Source organism: Mycteria americana, chromosome 2, assembly GCF_035582795.1.
Source record: "Mycteria americana isolate JAX WOST 10 ecotype Jacksonville Zoo and Gardens chromosome 2, USCA_MyAme_1.0, whole genome shotgun sequence".
Lineage (NCBI taxonomy): Eukaryota > Metazoa > Chordata > Aves > Ciconiiformes > Ciconiidae > Mycteria > Mycteria americana.
This window is the reverse complement of record NC_134366.1, coordinates 9,929,885-9,944,729: the sequence shown is the minus strand read 5'-3', so window position 1 is coordinate 9,944,729 and position 14,845 is coordinate 9,929,885.

Sequence of the window (14,845 nt, the reverse complement as noted above, 5' to 3'; positions counted from 1 at the left end):
CAAAAAAAGACAAACTTCATGGGGGTCCGTAAATTATATTTTTATACACAGAATTGTAAATTAGATTTTTTTGAGAGATCAATACTTAACTGAATCACATTTCATTTTTTGAAATAGTGTAAAATATGAGAATATATTATTTTAATTTAAATAGTTTCAGATGTAACGTCATTTCCTGTATTGTTTTCCATGTTTTGCTTTGTAAAAACACCATTTGGCCACGTTCATGGAAGTCAAGACTGTTACACAAACTTTTTATTTGCAAAAACCGTAAGAAACTTTGTTATTTTTAACTTCAAAAAAAAAAATTTATTAGAAAATAATATTTTTTAAAAAGCGCACATGGCGGCAATTCTGTGACGATGGAGACGGTAGTTTGTACAGAGGGGAGAAAAGGATGTTTTGCATTAATAAATTGAGAAATAACTGCTGTAAATTTACTAAAATGTATTTTTGAATATTTTGTAATAGTTTTAATAGTTTTATAGAAATAAAATGTGCCATGCACAGTCTGGTTAGTATATAATAACTAAGAGTTCCTGGTGCATCCCATTTTTTTTTTTCCTTTTTGCTTGTTGGTTTAGGAAACATGATGCCTAAAGGAGTGCCCGTTATTTTATTTAGATGTGTTGCTTATAACTTTTAATTTTGGTACTTTAATTAAGGAAATGAATCCATCACATCTGCGCGTAACCTGGAATCTCTTGTACTAACAGTAGAACCTCACTTATTCGCATGAGCGACCGGGAGACGTGGTTTCCCTTCGCCGGAGCCCCGGCTCCCTGTCCGCGCTCAGGCACGCTCCCCTCTTCCAGCTCCAGCCCCGGCTCCGTGTCCACCTCCTGGTCTGGCCCGGAGACCACAGACGGCTCTTAAAATTGATTTCTGAGGGTGTTAAATCAAGTTTGCCCTTTGAAGCATGTTAATCTGAAGGCAGGCAGCTGCCTTCACCTTGCGGCAGCAGTAGGATTTTATCGGCTTTAATTTGGGTGCCCGGAAGATGGAAATCTGGGGCGAGACACTGACTTCGGTGAATTAACTGGGGTTCATGTGGCTGATGCTGGAAGAAGGAGATGGCCACCAGATTTCACTGGCCACCTTGCCTTAGTAACAACGCGGGGCTTGGGGCCACCAAGAAAAGAATAAAACACCCTTTGCAAAACAAAAAAAAGGGATAAAAATTTGTTCATTTCTTCAGAGAGATATTCCTTAGCTGTAACGCATCAGCGTCTGTCCTCAGCTATTGATGGGTGAACGTATCCGAGATGTGTCTCAGGAGCCGAGTGGTGGGGCCAGTGCTGCATCCCCTGCCGGGTCCCAGCCCCAAGCCCCGCTGAGGGGCTCATCCTCAACGGGTGCCGATGAGTGAGGTTCTGCTGCACCGCGTGCTCCTCCCCGGAGGGTTTCCAGGACCCCTTTAAAAATTTTGCAAAACATTGTGTGTGCGTGCGTGTGCACGTCTGCGACAGGACCGTGCCGGAAGGGAGCTTTCCTTGAATGTCTTCTCACCTGTTCTTCGGTTTCCATTACTCGCCGGTCTAGGACGTTCATCCATCAGGCAGCCTTTTGCTCCAGAGATGCAGCCACGTCCTCCGCTGGCATGGATGGCAGCTCCACGTGGCCTCCCGGGATGTTCCTGTCTGGGGCCACCTCCAGAGAGTGTAGACCATGCTCTTCCACGCCGAAAGCCTGGGAGCTTCCGGAGTGGTGCCAGGAGCTGCTGGCCAAGCCCCGGGCATGAGCACCCCCATGTCAAGCCCTAACAGATGGATGTGGTCTCTCCTTCCTGGCAGCTTCTAGTCCAGGGCCACTTCCACACTCTGGAGCTCGGACATGGCTGGGGTGGTGAGACTTCGGTGCGACCGCCGGCATGCTGCAGCGCCCGTGTGGACCGCTGGGATAGGAACCAAGCCACCCTAATGCCCACACAGTGTGGGGCATAGCGGGGGACTGTGGACTGCCTGGTGGGTGCCGGGGACCTGCTGCCTGCACCAGCTCGGACTCTGCCGCCTCCGTGTCTTTGGGGTCTGCTGGTGCGTCAGGGGCTGCAAACACGGCTGGTTTGGGGCATGTAAAAATGTGATCGTGGAACAAATGAGTTTCTGCTGTAAGAGTCTGGCCTTCGTACAGCAGTGTCTGGGCATCTGAGCTCTCTAACCCCCGTCTCTGAATGGCAGCTGGCATTTTGTAAAACCTTCACACTCAAAAAACGACCGTGTTGGAGCCTACCTTCTCCAGAGGTCAGGCGGTGGAGGTGTTTAGGGATGTCAGTGATAAAATTTAAAGCCATTGGCGTGGGGGCTTTGGTCTAAATCATAACTGAGATGAAAAAGACCCATTAGACCAGAGCCCATGCTTGTGTCAGGGTAGGGTACATGTCCTGGTAGGGACCATATCAGACATTGCTGCATTTAATCTTCACCGAAAGGCTAAGACGAGCTAGAGCTTTGTGGTGTGAGAGAAGCTAAGATGCTGTCTTATACTAGGATCAACCTGTTTCGCCAAGCACAGAAATGCTGTGTCGTGTTCTCCATCGCACGTATTTCAAGTGACTGTATGCCTCCCTCTCACCATATATTTATTACATCTCTTCCTTCGGCGCCTCATGTCTGGATCACCCCTCCGTGGTATGCATTAGAAGTGCTTTGTTAGATGGACCGATCCAACCTATAGCTACAGCTCTCGTATGAAGGATGTACTGTCATAACATTGTGCAAAACGTCTAGGAGATGTCACCGTCCATTTTCAGGGTCCGAGTATGGCAATAGTTTGTATAAAATGTACACATAGTGGTGGCTACAGAATAGTTTATGACTAAATACATATCTATTACTGTTAAAATAATGTATAAGAATGTACTTGAAGCTATTATCCTTGTGCTCTGTTGTCTGAATAATTAAAGAAATTACAGAGACTTCCTGAAACGTCTGTTATGTGACGGCATTCTTATCGCACACTCTCAGCTCTGTGGTTTTTGCCCTGGTGAAAATGAAACGGGGCACGGGGACCTCGGCGCTCAGTCCTGTGGGATTTGGCGTGGGACCCTTCGAACACGGCAGGAATTGTGCCCGTGCCGCTTCAGGTGATGGTGGCAACCTCCCTCTTCTCCCACCTAGAGCCACGTAGACAGTCTATCATTTACCTGCGAAATACCCCGTGGCTCTGCAAAGCCAACTCATTCGGCAGGGTTTTGTGGGGAGACAGAGTTGTCCCGAATGTCAGCCCATCAGCAGCTGCCTGTGCGCCCCAGCCTGCCCCATCCAAGCCGACATGAGAAGTGACCCTAATGAGACGGGGGCTATTTTGTGTTTATCTAACCGGTCTCTCACGCAGTGCCCAGGCACCAGGTAACCCAACCAAAGGGAAGCTTGGATGCGCCAGCAAAAGAGGATCACATCCACCGTGCAATTAAAATCCAAGCCAAGCACTGGAGTAAACCAGGTCTTTCCCATCCAGGGAGCCGTGCCGTGCCACAGCCAGCAGCTCCTTGTGCTCTCACATATGAAAATTTGCTTAGCTATATCTTTATATATATACATATGCACATGTATGTATACATATATAATATTATTATCCCTATATTAAGAGCTCAGCATATCCTACCAGGCTATAAATGTGTTTATGTTGGCCCTCCCGAGCATTTCACATCACGCCGAGGTTGAGCAGGCGATGTAAATCAGCCCGGTTGGGTGATAATTGGGCAGCAGTTTTGCAACTCCAGTACGACATCTATTTCAATTACAGGGGGAAGGAAATCAGAAAGAGCATTTTATTTTACTCATTACTGCAAGCCATAAGGGACCACTAGATTTCCTAAGCTTTTGAAATTCTCTCTTCAGCAGTTTCTGCCTTAAAACTAGTGCAAACTTTACTGAAAAAAAAGGTCAATTTTCCATGTACAGAACATTTCAGAGCTTTCAATGGAGCAGTGTTAATGCGATCCTTGGCCTATGCAGGCTGAAAGGGAAAAAAACATGTTTAAAAGTGCATCTTTACAAACGATGGGGTTGTCTCAGATTTTGACGGGAGGAGGATGAGGCCCACAGGCACTGTTTATGCCGAGATCGTTAAATATAATTTTCAATACTTTGCATTAGGGGTGTTTTGGCTTACGTATTTAAATAATTTGGTTTTCAGGACTGAGAAGAAGTGAGCAGATTGAGGAAATATGAGTTTAATAATCCTGTCCTGGTTCCAGTAAAAACAAGACTGGTATCCAGAGCTGATCTGGGTGCACAGAGAATTGTGCTGTTACCTTAAAGCCCAGTGCAGGACCCTATACAACTTTTTTTCCTTCCATTTTTAAGTGACAGCAAGCCAGCTCTTCAGACAAATATTACTGCAAATCAGGAGTGAAACCACAAGGTCAAGAAATCAGTTTGGGGTAAAAATATTTGTTTTGATGTCCTGTGACCTAAATGTGAAATAAATGTTAGATTTGCTCAGTTTGGTGTAAACAAATGTCCGTTCGTATTACCGAGGAGGAGAGGTGACAAGATATGCTCTGTGTGCCGTGACCGTGGAGGGTCCCTTGGCCACCAAACTCACATCTGGCCCAAGGGAAGGAGGGCTCGGACACGGGCAGGGGAGCAGGGATGCTGTGGGAGCACCGTGTGTTTTGTGCGGCTCTGCCCAGCTCGCTTGGCTCCGGGGATGGCACGGGGACCCCTTCCTCACCCCATCGCTGGGGCAACGCTTGTGTGGACCAGCTCTCTGGGACACCACGATGTCTCCCTTGAAAAGGGGATGTGCTTACAGGAAAAATATACTTGGGAACACTCTATCATTCCAAGTCTTGATTCTTTTGATGGCATTTGCTGCCAGGGAACGGATGATAAATCTGTATGCAAGTACAGTGACATCCTTTTGGTATCATGACACACAGGCACTATGTCACAGACCTGTCATAGGGTTTCACTGGGTGGAGGATGCTTATTTTACAAGCAGGGTACAGCTCAGGCTTTGGCTAATTTAGAGCATTAAAATATTGCATGAGGTTTTTTTGAACAGTTTAGGTTGGAAGGGGCCTCTGGTGGTCCCGGGTCCAAGCCTGGCCCATACAGGGCCAGCTTACAGCAGGCTGCTGGAGGCCATCTTCTGCCAGGTCCCACGTGTCTCCAAGGATGGAGAGCCGCCATCCCTCTCGGTAACTGGTATCGTTAAATAAGCTAACATTTTGCCTAAATATTGCAGTATTGCATTCCATCTACCAAGAATCTTCCTTTATATTCTCTTTGTATTTCTTCTGGGGGGAAAGAGACCCAAGAGTTAAAATAGGAGTAGTTTTAAGAAATCCCAGGTTCAAAATCTGGGACGTTCAGAGTTCTGCTGAGCTCCACTTCTGCTCCTGTAGCCGGCACCAAGCAGAGACAGATGAAACATTACCCGCCCAGCTAGCCTCTTCTCTGTAAGTCAGTCCCGTCCTGTTTTCTACAGCAGTAAGCACTGTTTTTAATTATTAGACTGTGATGAGTGCAAATAAAAATTAGTCTCAGGATTGCTCATGAACAATTCTCTTGGAGTAGTCACCGGTTTGGTGTAAGCTTTGTTGGCTTTGCCAAATGATGCCCTTTCTACACTGCAAAGTTTCTCTAGAAACAGAGGCGTAATAAATGTACAGTATCAAACAAGTCTGTTCTGGCACAGTATTTGTATGAATAACCATTTTGTGCTAACACTGGTGGAAGCTACGGGGTTCACAGGCATCAGAAAGTCCAACTGCCATTCAAATATTTGCAAATAATGAATCATGTGATCCCACAAATAACAACAAACCAACCTGGTTGCTTTCATTGAGGAAAATGATTATGAATCACTGTGTACTGTGGGCTTAATCCAAGAACCACCAGCGTCAAAAGGAGTCTTTCCACAACTTCAAACAGGCAGGCAGCTGAGCTGTGTTTGCTCAGCTTTACTCGGTGTATCCTTCGCTTTCATATTGCACGATTAAATAATAGAATTTATCAGGCAAGCAGGAATTTCCTAGAGCAGCCAAGAGTGGGCAAATGTCTTCTCCTGACTGCATATGTGCAGCTCCCACTGATGTCAGTAGGGTTATGTATGGGCAAAATGAGGTCAGGCTGTGTTGTCCTACTTTACGTGCCCTGTGGTATTACACTCAATTAAGTTTTGTCTCCCAGGACGCAGCCTGCCTCCCACTTAAGTCACCAGGAACTTTGTCACTACACAACAGTGCAGGAGAAGGCATGAAATACTAGTCTTTGATCTAGAGTGCAATAAGGTTTAACTCATGTATTTAGGAGCATGCAGCTGCACTTTGAAAAAGGGGGGTTAAATTCAGTAGAAAAAACCCAAATCCATGAAATCCCAATGTGGGGCATCTTCAGGAGAAGGTAACAGCTTTGCAAGCTCACGTACAGCCTTGCAGAGCACGGTGGCCTCAGCAAGACCTTCTTCCCAAGGCAGCAGGGCATCTTCCCTGCCCTCTGCCAACAGCTCCCCACAGTCCCTTGCAGAAAGATCCTGAATATCATGGGCAACACTTTTTAGGCAGCGCAGAAGATTCAGCCACATCTTCTGTGTGGGTGCCACATGCTAGACTACTTTGAAAATATTAACCACCGGTTATGAAGTGAGACTATAAATAGCCGTATGAATGCCAGCTGAAAAAAAATCCCTCATTACAGACAAACAAGTTGCCAGAACGATGCTGTGCTTTGAGTGAACCGGGTTTAGTCCTCGCCCCTTTGATGGGGTTTCTTCTGATTTTGAGCAAGTAGCTTGTTGTCTCTCTGCCTTCATCAGAGATGTGCAGAAAAACATCTCTGAGGATAATTTTCTGTGGTCTATGTGGTCTACATGATGAGAAACACAGTGATTCAGATATCATCTACTGCCTGTGTGTCACTCTGAGGGATCTCCTCTGTGTGTACATCATGAAACATAAGGACGATCCAGAACCTTTACATGGCACCCTATTTGAAAGCCCTCTTATTTATATGTTGGTTAACAAATTGCATTTAATTTTTAACTCTCTCACAACTGCCAGTATTAGGCAGCTTTATATATAAAATAATCATGTTTCCTATGGGATTTTTAAGTCCATTCTAAACATGTTTGGAAAAGAGGACAGCTGGTTTTTTACATGATGTTAAACTTTGCGCCACACACATAAGTCACAAGGAGGACCCACCAGGCAGTAGCCAGCTCAAGGCTAAGACACGGTTTGGGCTTCTGATTGTGTCTCCATGTGTCCCTTAGTGCAGTCAGTGGGGCTGGGAGGGCAGTTTGGTTGCCCCTGAAATAGGTACCCGCTGGCTCGCTGGAGGGGTCAGGGTGGACAAGATCTCCATGGACTAATTGAGGGAGCTGAGACACCAAGAGCTCACATAGACACCTGCAATTATGTGTCTGAATGTAGGTGTCCTAACTTAGAGCTGAATCCTGCCCAAAATGTCATTTCAGCCCTCCATATTCTGCAGAGGCTCCCCGTGGTGTGCTAGGTTACATTTGGGGTGTCCTTGACTCATCCAGTAGTCCTGGTGTGGGGTGCATATAGACTTTCCATAGCTCTGCAGAGTGACAGAGCTCTGGGCATTGATATATCTGCCCCACCTCTTGTGTCCACGCTGGGGTAAGTCCAGTGTAGTCCGAAGCCAGAGCTTTCTCTGGGGCTGGTCCTCCGCTGTGGGACGAGCTCAGGACTTCAGAGTGGCCACAAACCTCAGCGCCTCTCTTTCCAAGAGCGAGGCACACTTGTTCAGCCTTGCCTGCGTTGGTATAAACACTGTGCACGTACAGTGTAGTTAATTAAAACTATTCCCACTCAACTTTCCCCTGGGGGAAGGAAGGAAGAAGAGATAGATGCTCATGGGAGAGGTGCTCGTCACATTGCTTAACGTGATCTGGAGGGGGACACGCAGAGCCGTGGGAATAAAAAGCTGTGGAGGGCTGAGGGAGCACCATGGGGCACATGGAGAGCTGTCCCTGGAAAGAAATTTCCCTTAATCTGTGCACTGTCGAAGGGAAAAAGCGGCGTGTTTCTAGGAGAGAAAACAAGAGACCAAGATCATCTACTCTCCAAGGCGAGGAGTCGTGGATGGAGGCTTGCCCTGACACCACCCAACGCTGACTTCTTGCTTGAGACTTTTTGGGATCTCAGGAACCTCCCATCCTCCAAAGCCCAGTTTTTGGGCAACTCGTGGAAAGGAGAGGAGAAGTCACAAGCGGCTGGGTGTGGGCATGGCACAGCTGGGTCTGCACACCAGCGCTCGGTCTCGGTGACTCAGCCCTGATGCCAGGAGCTGTCCTGGGCGTCAGACACAGGAGAAGAATAGCCTACAGCTCTCCCACATGCTTCTCCCGACTTACTCATGGAGACACTGGGGAGTCTCACAGGCCTTTATTTTGTGGTGTGTGGATGCGAAAGGGCTCTTTCACGGGAAGTGAGTGCCCTGGTCCGTGCAACCAATGCTGTGATATGCAGGGCTGTTTTCCACCTCTGGGAGAGGCTTGGTTCCCAAGCACAAGGGCAGGTGTCCTCTGCACTGAGCACAGGACACGGGACAAGCACTTCTGAAACATTTTCATTTCAAATCAGCTCTGGTGTCTTGCTTTTGTCAGTGCTGAGCAGCTTGGCACTGAGCTGGTGGTGCCGCCGTGGGAGGGATGCAGCCGGTGCATGGGGTCGTGCCGCTTCATCGGGTCCCCTGGTGCTTTCCAGCAGGTATTGAACAATACCGGGTGCAGAAGAAAAGGTGAAGCTTTGTGGGACCTCACTGATGGGCCCTGGCAGATGCTGCAGTGGTTTGCAACAAAAGCAATGTATGCATAGCAAGAAGGACTTAAGCAGCACCAAGGGATTTCCACCTCCCTGGATAAGATCCTGGAGGTGCAAGAGGGCTTTGCTTTTCCCAAAACAGGAATAAACCAACTGCACTTAGTGATGGGCAGGATGGTGCTGCTCATCAGGGCAGGGTGGTTATCTCCACGCAGCCCCTGCCCCGTCAGGGATTGAGCGGGCAGGCGGCCGGGCGGCAGCAATGCCGTTTCGGAGGGAGCTGTGGCACAGGTTCCTCACCTGGGGCTCAGGTCCTTGTGACCCCACAACAAGAGGAGCCAGCAGGGTAGGGCCCAAGTGAGCCCAGATGCCCAGAATGAATGAAAAGTTGGATTTCATGCTATAGGTTCCCAAGGAGGCAAATTGTCATTTTACAAATGTAAAAGAAGTCAGGTTTGGGCCTCCCTTGGAGTTGCTCTTTGCAGCAGGAAAACGTTTCGCCTGATCGCGAGGTGGTCAGGTTTAGGGTTTTTTTCTCTCATCGAGGAAATGTCTGCACTTTGGTTATCGACCAAAGCTGAGAATGAAACACACCTAAATATTATTTCACCTTTGGGTATAACAGAATAAGCAGCAAAGTTAGAATATCTTCTTGCAGATTTATACATCGGAGCTATTCTTTTCCTATTTATAGGGATCCTGACAGGACAGAACTATTTATTGAGAGTTAAATAATGACATCTGTTATCATGAATATCAAATCCAGTGGAAGCTGTTTCATATTAAAAAAGAAACTCAGGGCCAAATTTCCTCTCAATGAATATAGTCACAGCTTCATAAACTTCTTTAAAGTTTCACTCTTTACACCAGAATAAAATTCAGCCCAAGGAGCTTCTATAAACAAGTACCATACACATGTGCAAAAAGAGTTTTCTTTTTAAAAAAAGTCTCACCGAAAAAAAGAAGCAGAAACAAAACCCCAGACCTTTTAGGATTTGTTCCTTTAGGTGGAATCAAAGTGACCTCTAGTGATTCCCCGTTAACCGTGCAGCTCGGCAGCCGCCAGCACAGAGCACAAGTGGTGCAACGGTACGATGCGCTCTCATCTGCTATAAATGCAATCGATATCTGATTAAAGCTAAATTATAGCAATTAATGACTGTTACAATGACCATTCCTACAATTCAAGTATACAATATTTTCTCAAACTCTACCGTTTCTTTCATTCAAGTCGCGCACTGTTAAAAGAAGAGGATTGTTTTTATTAGCCCATTAAAAATAAGCAACACAATGAATTTATTAGTAACTTATCATCCATGTGTCTTCTGGCACTGCTGACGTGCTGTTCTTTGGGAATAGGCAGGATAGGAAGTGCGGTAGATTTGTGATTTAACTCGTTTGTTCCTACTTTTTGGAACAGTCACAGGCTGATCACAAAATTATTACCAGTTGTGTAGCGAGCGTGGAGTGCTCCTGTGGGGCTAAGCCATACACATCCTGGGTTCAACCGCGCTGGACAACAGGAGAGAGATTTTCACCTCTACAAGGTCATCTTTTTCCTCCCAAACTATCAAGTTTTTTAAAAAAAGAGCGTAGAGAGAGGATGTTACAACTCATCAGTGGTGGGGGAAACTAAAAATATATATCAGCCAAATTATGTTGGTTTACCATGAAAATCAATAGAGAAGGGGGTTAGAAATGGGATGTAATCATTCAGAGGCAATGCAGGGGAAGCTCAGTCAGCAGCGAGACGGTTGCGTGCTCTGGCCTAATATTCCCCAGGGATATTTCAGAGTTGGGGAAAGCAGCAAAAATCAATTCCTTTGGCATGGAAGACAGGGATGGGCACGAAGGAGATGCTGAGCTCTGCTGAGACTCAGAATGTAGATATTTTTTAAAAATATATCTTCTGTAGGTTAGATGTGTCAATCTCTGAACCAGAACCGGATGAAAAACAGGACACTCTCCCTGCCAGAAAAAAGTCACCCAACTGCTTTAGTTTCATATGTGTTTCGAAGAAGTTCATCTCCAACCTCCTCTCTGATTATTTCCCTCCCCATCTCCATTAAAGACCATGAGGTTTGGCATCCGCAGGAAGAAGGACAAGAACATTGCTTCCCTCTTGCTCTCCTTCCCTGTTGCCGGCTCTCCATGACGGTCATGCCGAGAGCAAATTGCTGTTTGAATCCTTTCCAGGACTGCTTTAGCATTCCCTGTAATTTTCGCGGAGGCTCTGCCGCAGCCCCTGTAATGAAACGTGCTCCCTTGTTGTGGTCAGTGCTACTTTCATCACCCATTTGCAATAAAGCTCCGTTTTTTTGTCCGGATTTGTCAGCACCTTCCACTCCCACCAGCAAGTATTATTTAGGACATTCCTAAAACACATTTCAGAAAGACTTCTCACGGAAATGAAAAGTTTTGCAACTGGTGTCCTTTGACTTGCCAGCTCAGCCCGACGCCCTGCCCATCCCACCAGCCCTGCGAGGGATGCCGGGGGACCCTCCTGCCTCTCTGGGGGGTGTCCACAGTGTAAAACTGGGCTGTATTCCTGATAACCGCTGCTCTCTACCCCAAAATGCCCAGGTCGGACCTGGATGCTGGGCTCTTATTAATTGTCAACCTGTGGTTTCACCTGCCACTGCTCAGGAGCATCTTCTGGATTCAGCCTCCTCCATCCTGGGGCATGGAGCAACTTGTATGAGTGAAATTATGCACGTGTTTGTCCAGGGCTTAGACATTAGCCAGGGAAGACAGATTTGCCATCAGATAATGAATCCAGCTGCCAGAGAGACCAAGGCCCAGCTCTCTGCTCTGCCCAGGTAGGTCTTCTTCAGAGCCACAGCTGGGGGGACCACGTAACAGGGCTTATTCATGTTTCTCTGTTAAGTCAAATATGACTTGACCTGTGTTTGCTTTTAAGGCTCAGAGACTGAAGGAAAACATTTTTATTTGTTGCGAGAAGCAAAGCCAATAAAAACAGGTAGGTAAGAAGCAGCAGGGTGCTCAATGCAGGATGATCTGGTGCTAACTCTGAATTATCTTTTAGACCTCGATATCTTTACTGGTGTTCAACCAAACCAGCATCTTTCTGTACTTTGGTTCATTTCTTTCCCAAAGAAACTTCCACATTTTATTAAGCTCCTTATTAATTTTATTTTCATCTTGGATAAAATGGTATAATTTTAATGAAAGGCAGCAGCTAGAAAAATGCATTTTGTCTTGAAAAAGTCACTTTCTGGTAAAGTACCATTTCCTTATTTTTAAAGCCAGGGTTGTGATAATTTGAAATACTTTGCACAGCCTTTGAGTCCCAAACCTGAAAGCTGTAAAAATATAATTTATTTTATACATGCATGCTGTGGGTTTATTTTTCCAGCTAAGGAATGAGAATACAGAAGCTGGTTTCACTTTTGTGGTCTAATAGGTCAGTGCAGATTTACCATTTTAAACATGTGCAGCCATAAATGCACAACAAAACAAATTGTTGCTGCTGCTGTGATCCAAACCCCAAATTAAAACCAAATACAAATTAGAAATCCCCTTTAGAAGTCTCATCTGTCTAAAGCTGCTGAAATATCATCTTGATGACAGAACTTCTCAGATAACAACAGTGCATAATAGTTGGACTTTTTAGAGTATTTTTACTAAACCTCTTTTTTGTTTGTTTTGAATATCCTAATAGTTAGAGGCATTTTAAAATTTCTGACTCTGTGAGCCATGTGACTGCATGCGAATTTCAGATTACATTGTTTTTTTTCAAGTTAGCTTCCAGCCTTCATCATTTGCAGCAAAGATGTTAAGAAGGTGAAGCTGAAATCTTGAAGACCTGGAGGCAAAAAAAAAAAAAAAAAAAAAAAGAAATTAAAATAAAACTTGAGTTTAAAATGATCTTGTATTTATGTCATGGTAAAGTTTGCACAGTTGAAGTTGGCATCAGGAGACGAGTTAAAAGTAGCACAGTGGAACATTTAAATTCTTTGATGCTGGAAGCTACAGAAAAGCATAAACCAGCCAGCTGGAAACCAGCCCACCCAGCTCACCCTGTCTACAAGAGAGCAGGTCACCCTGGTCCTCCATGGGCACTCGTTTGAAGGAGGTGAAACATGATGGTGTTGCATATTTTATAAAAGGTTCGCCACTGCCTGAAGGGAAGTTTTCCCAAGGAAAGTCGGTTTGACAACCTGTCCTTAGAAAAGGTCTCATCGGATTTATGGGGAATGAAAGCAATGGTGGAGTGCAGAAACAGAGACTACTCAAACAGGCTGGAGAAATAAGTGGTGCATAATACGCTCCTGCAGACTCTTCACAGCTCTCTGGGGAGTTTTGTTTTTCCTGCCCTGGCACCCAAGAGTGGATTTAGAAATGCCAGAGGAGGGAGCAAGTGAGAGGAGGGGCTAACATTGGGGCCGGGGAGGTCCCTTCTGCTCCCACCTCCCCAGCATCTCCTGACACGGGTTTCCAAATGGAGCCAACCTCCCCGACTTCCCTCGGACCAGAGGGGAGCGAGTCACAAAATGATAACAGCACAAGGCTCCCTGGCTCCGGCGGGGCTACGCAAGCTGCCAAGTACATTTTGGGGCCAAAAGTAAAAAAAAAAGTTTGCCAACAAAACCTTGTGTTAACTGACACGACAATGTCCTGATGCGCTGCCCAAACACATTGTGAAGCCCTTTGGAGGTACTGACACTAATGGCTATTCTCCCTGGGCTGTGTCTGTGTTTCAGCCAATTTTGTGATACCAATAAAGTGTTGAAAATGCATTTCTAGTCCTTTCTAGGCACTCTTGCACAAAGCAGAACCGGACACCAACATAACTGCAGGCAGATCACACTCCTGGAGACAAGCTGGCAAGCCACTGAGCAGCAAAGAAACCAATCTTTTTGACGGTCTACAAGGAAAATTGCCAAAAGTCAGGTTTTGTAGCTCGGCTTTGCATAGGAAAGAGCTAAAGGTTCTTGAAACATCCAGATAAAGATGGAGTCGTGCAAGGATAACTTAGTTCACCCTGCAGAGAGGAGGGAGTCAGACGTAACTGAGGTATGGCTTAAGAAGTACCTTGCCATGGTTTGCAGGAGGATGCTGATATTGAACATGGGAGGAACAGAAAAATGGCTCATGGTAACAAGGGCGTGTATGGAAAATGACTGCATCCACCACGGAAATTAAACTTGTTCTTTTATGCCTTTACAACAAGAAGCCTTGCTGCTCTCCATCCAAGAGCAGGAGGGAACCAACATGTGAGATGATGTGTCCAGGAAGGATGATGTTCAACACATCCCGCAAATTGGCTGTGATGGCAGGGGACTGGGTAATGGCAAAGGTAGAAACTCTAATTTGTGGTAGGGAGGAGGGGGCCTGAGCAATCACAGCGCAAATACCTTGACCCCAGCATTGCACAAGAAAACAGAACAGGTTTTAGATGAAAGAAGGATCGAAGATAGAGAGCCAAAGAGAAAATGGGATGTATAGTACCGGATTGATTGGGTCAGTTAATGTAGAATGGTTCTTTGATAAAGTCAGCAATTCTATTTTATTTTTAGGCAGAACAATTGATCTAAGAAGAATCTGCAATGGTGTTACATTAGCATATGCTACCTATGCCCGAGAAGATTGAAACAAGTGTACGAGCTGAAGGCTTGGCAACAAGGGGCTGTGAAGGGCTCACCGTGAAAATGGAAGGAGGAGACAAATGGATTTCCTCAAGCATTGATCATTTCACTCATCTATTCTAATACTCCTGGCAGAAATGTAGGAGTATGCTGTGGTGGGTGACAAGATGAGAGTTGCCATGGTCAATAAAAGTGACCAAAATGCTGGTCAGGAAGCACGAGACAACCTTGACTAGATAATAGAAATGATGTGAAAATGAATAATCAAAAGTGCTCCTTGTGCACCTAAGGAGTAAGAACAGTTATTCCTAATATGTCAGAACAGATTTTCAGGGATGACAAGCCTAACCTATAGGTGTAGGAGCAGTGGTTAAGGGATGGATCAATGCATCGGTCACACTGAAGATATCCAGCCAGATTCAAGCACTAGTAAATCAGGCACGTCAAATCCAGAGGTTAGCTGTTTGGCAGGCAAGAGCTCCAGACTCAGCTGTGG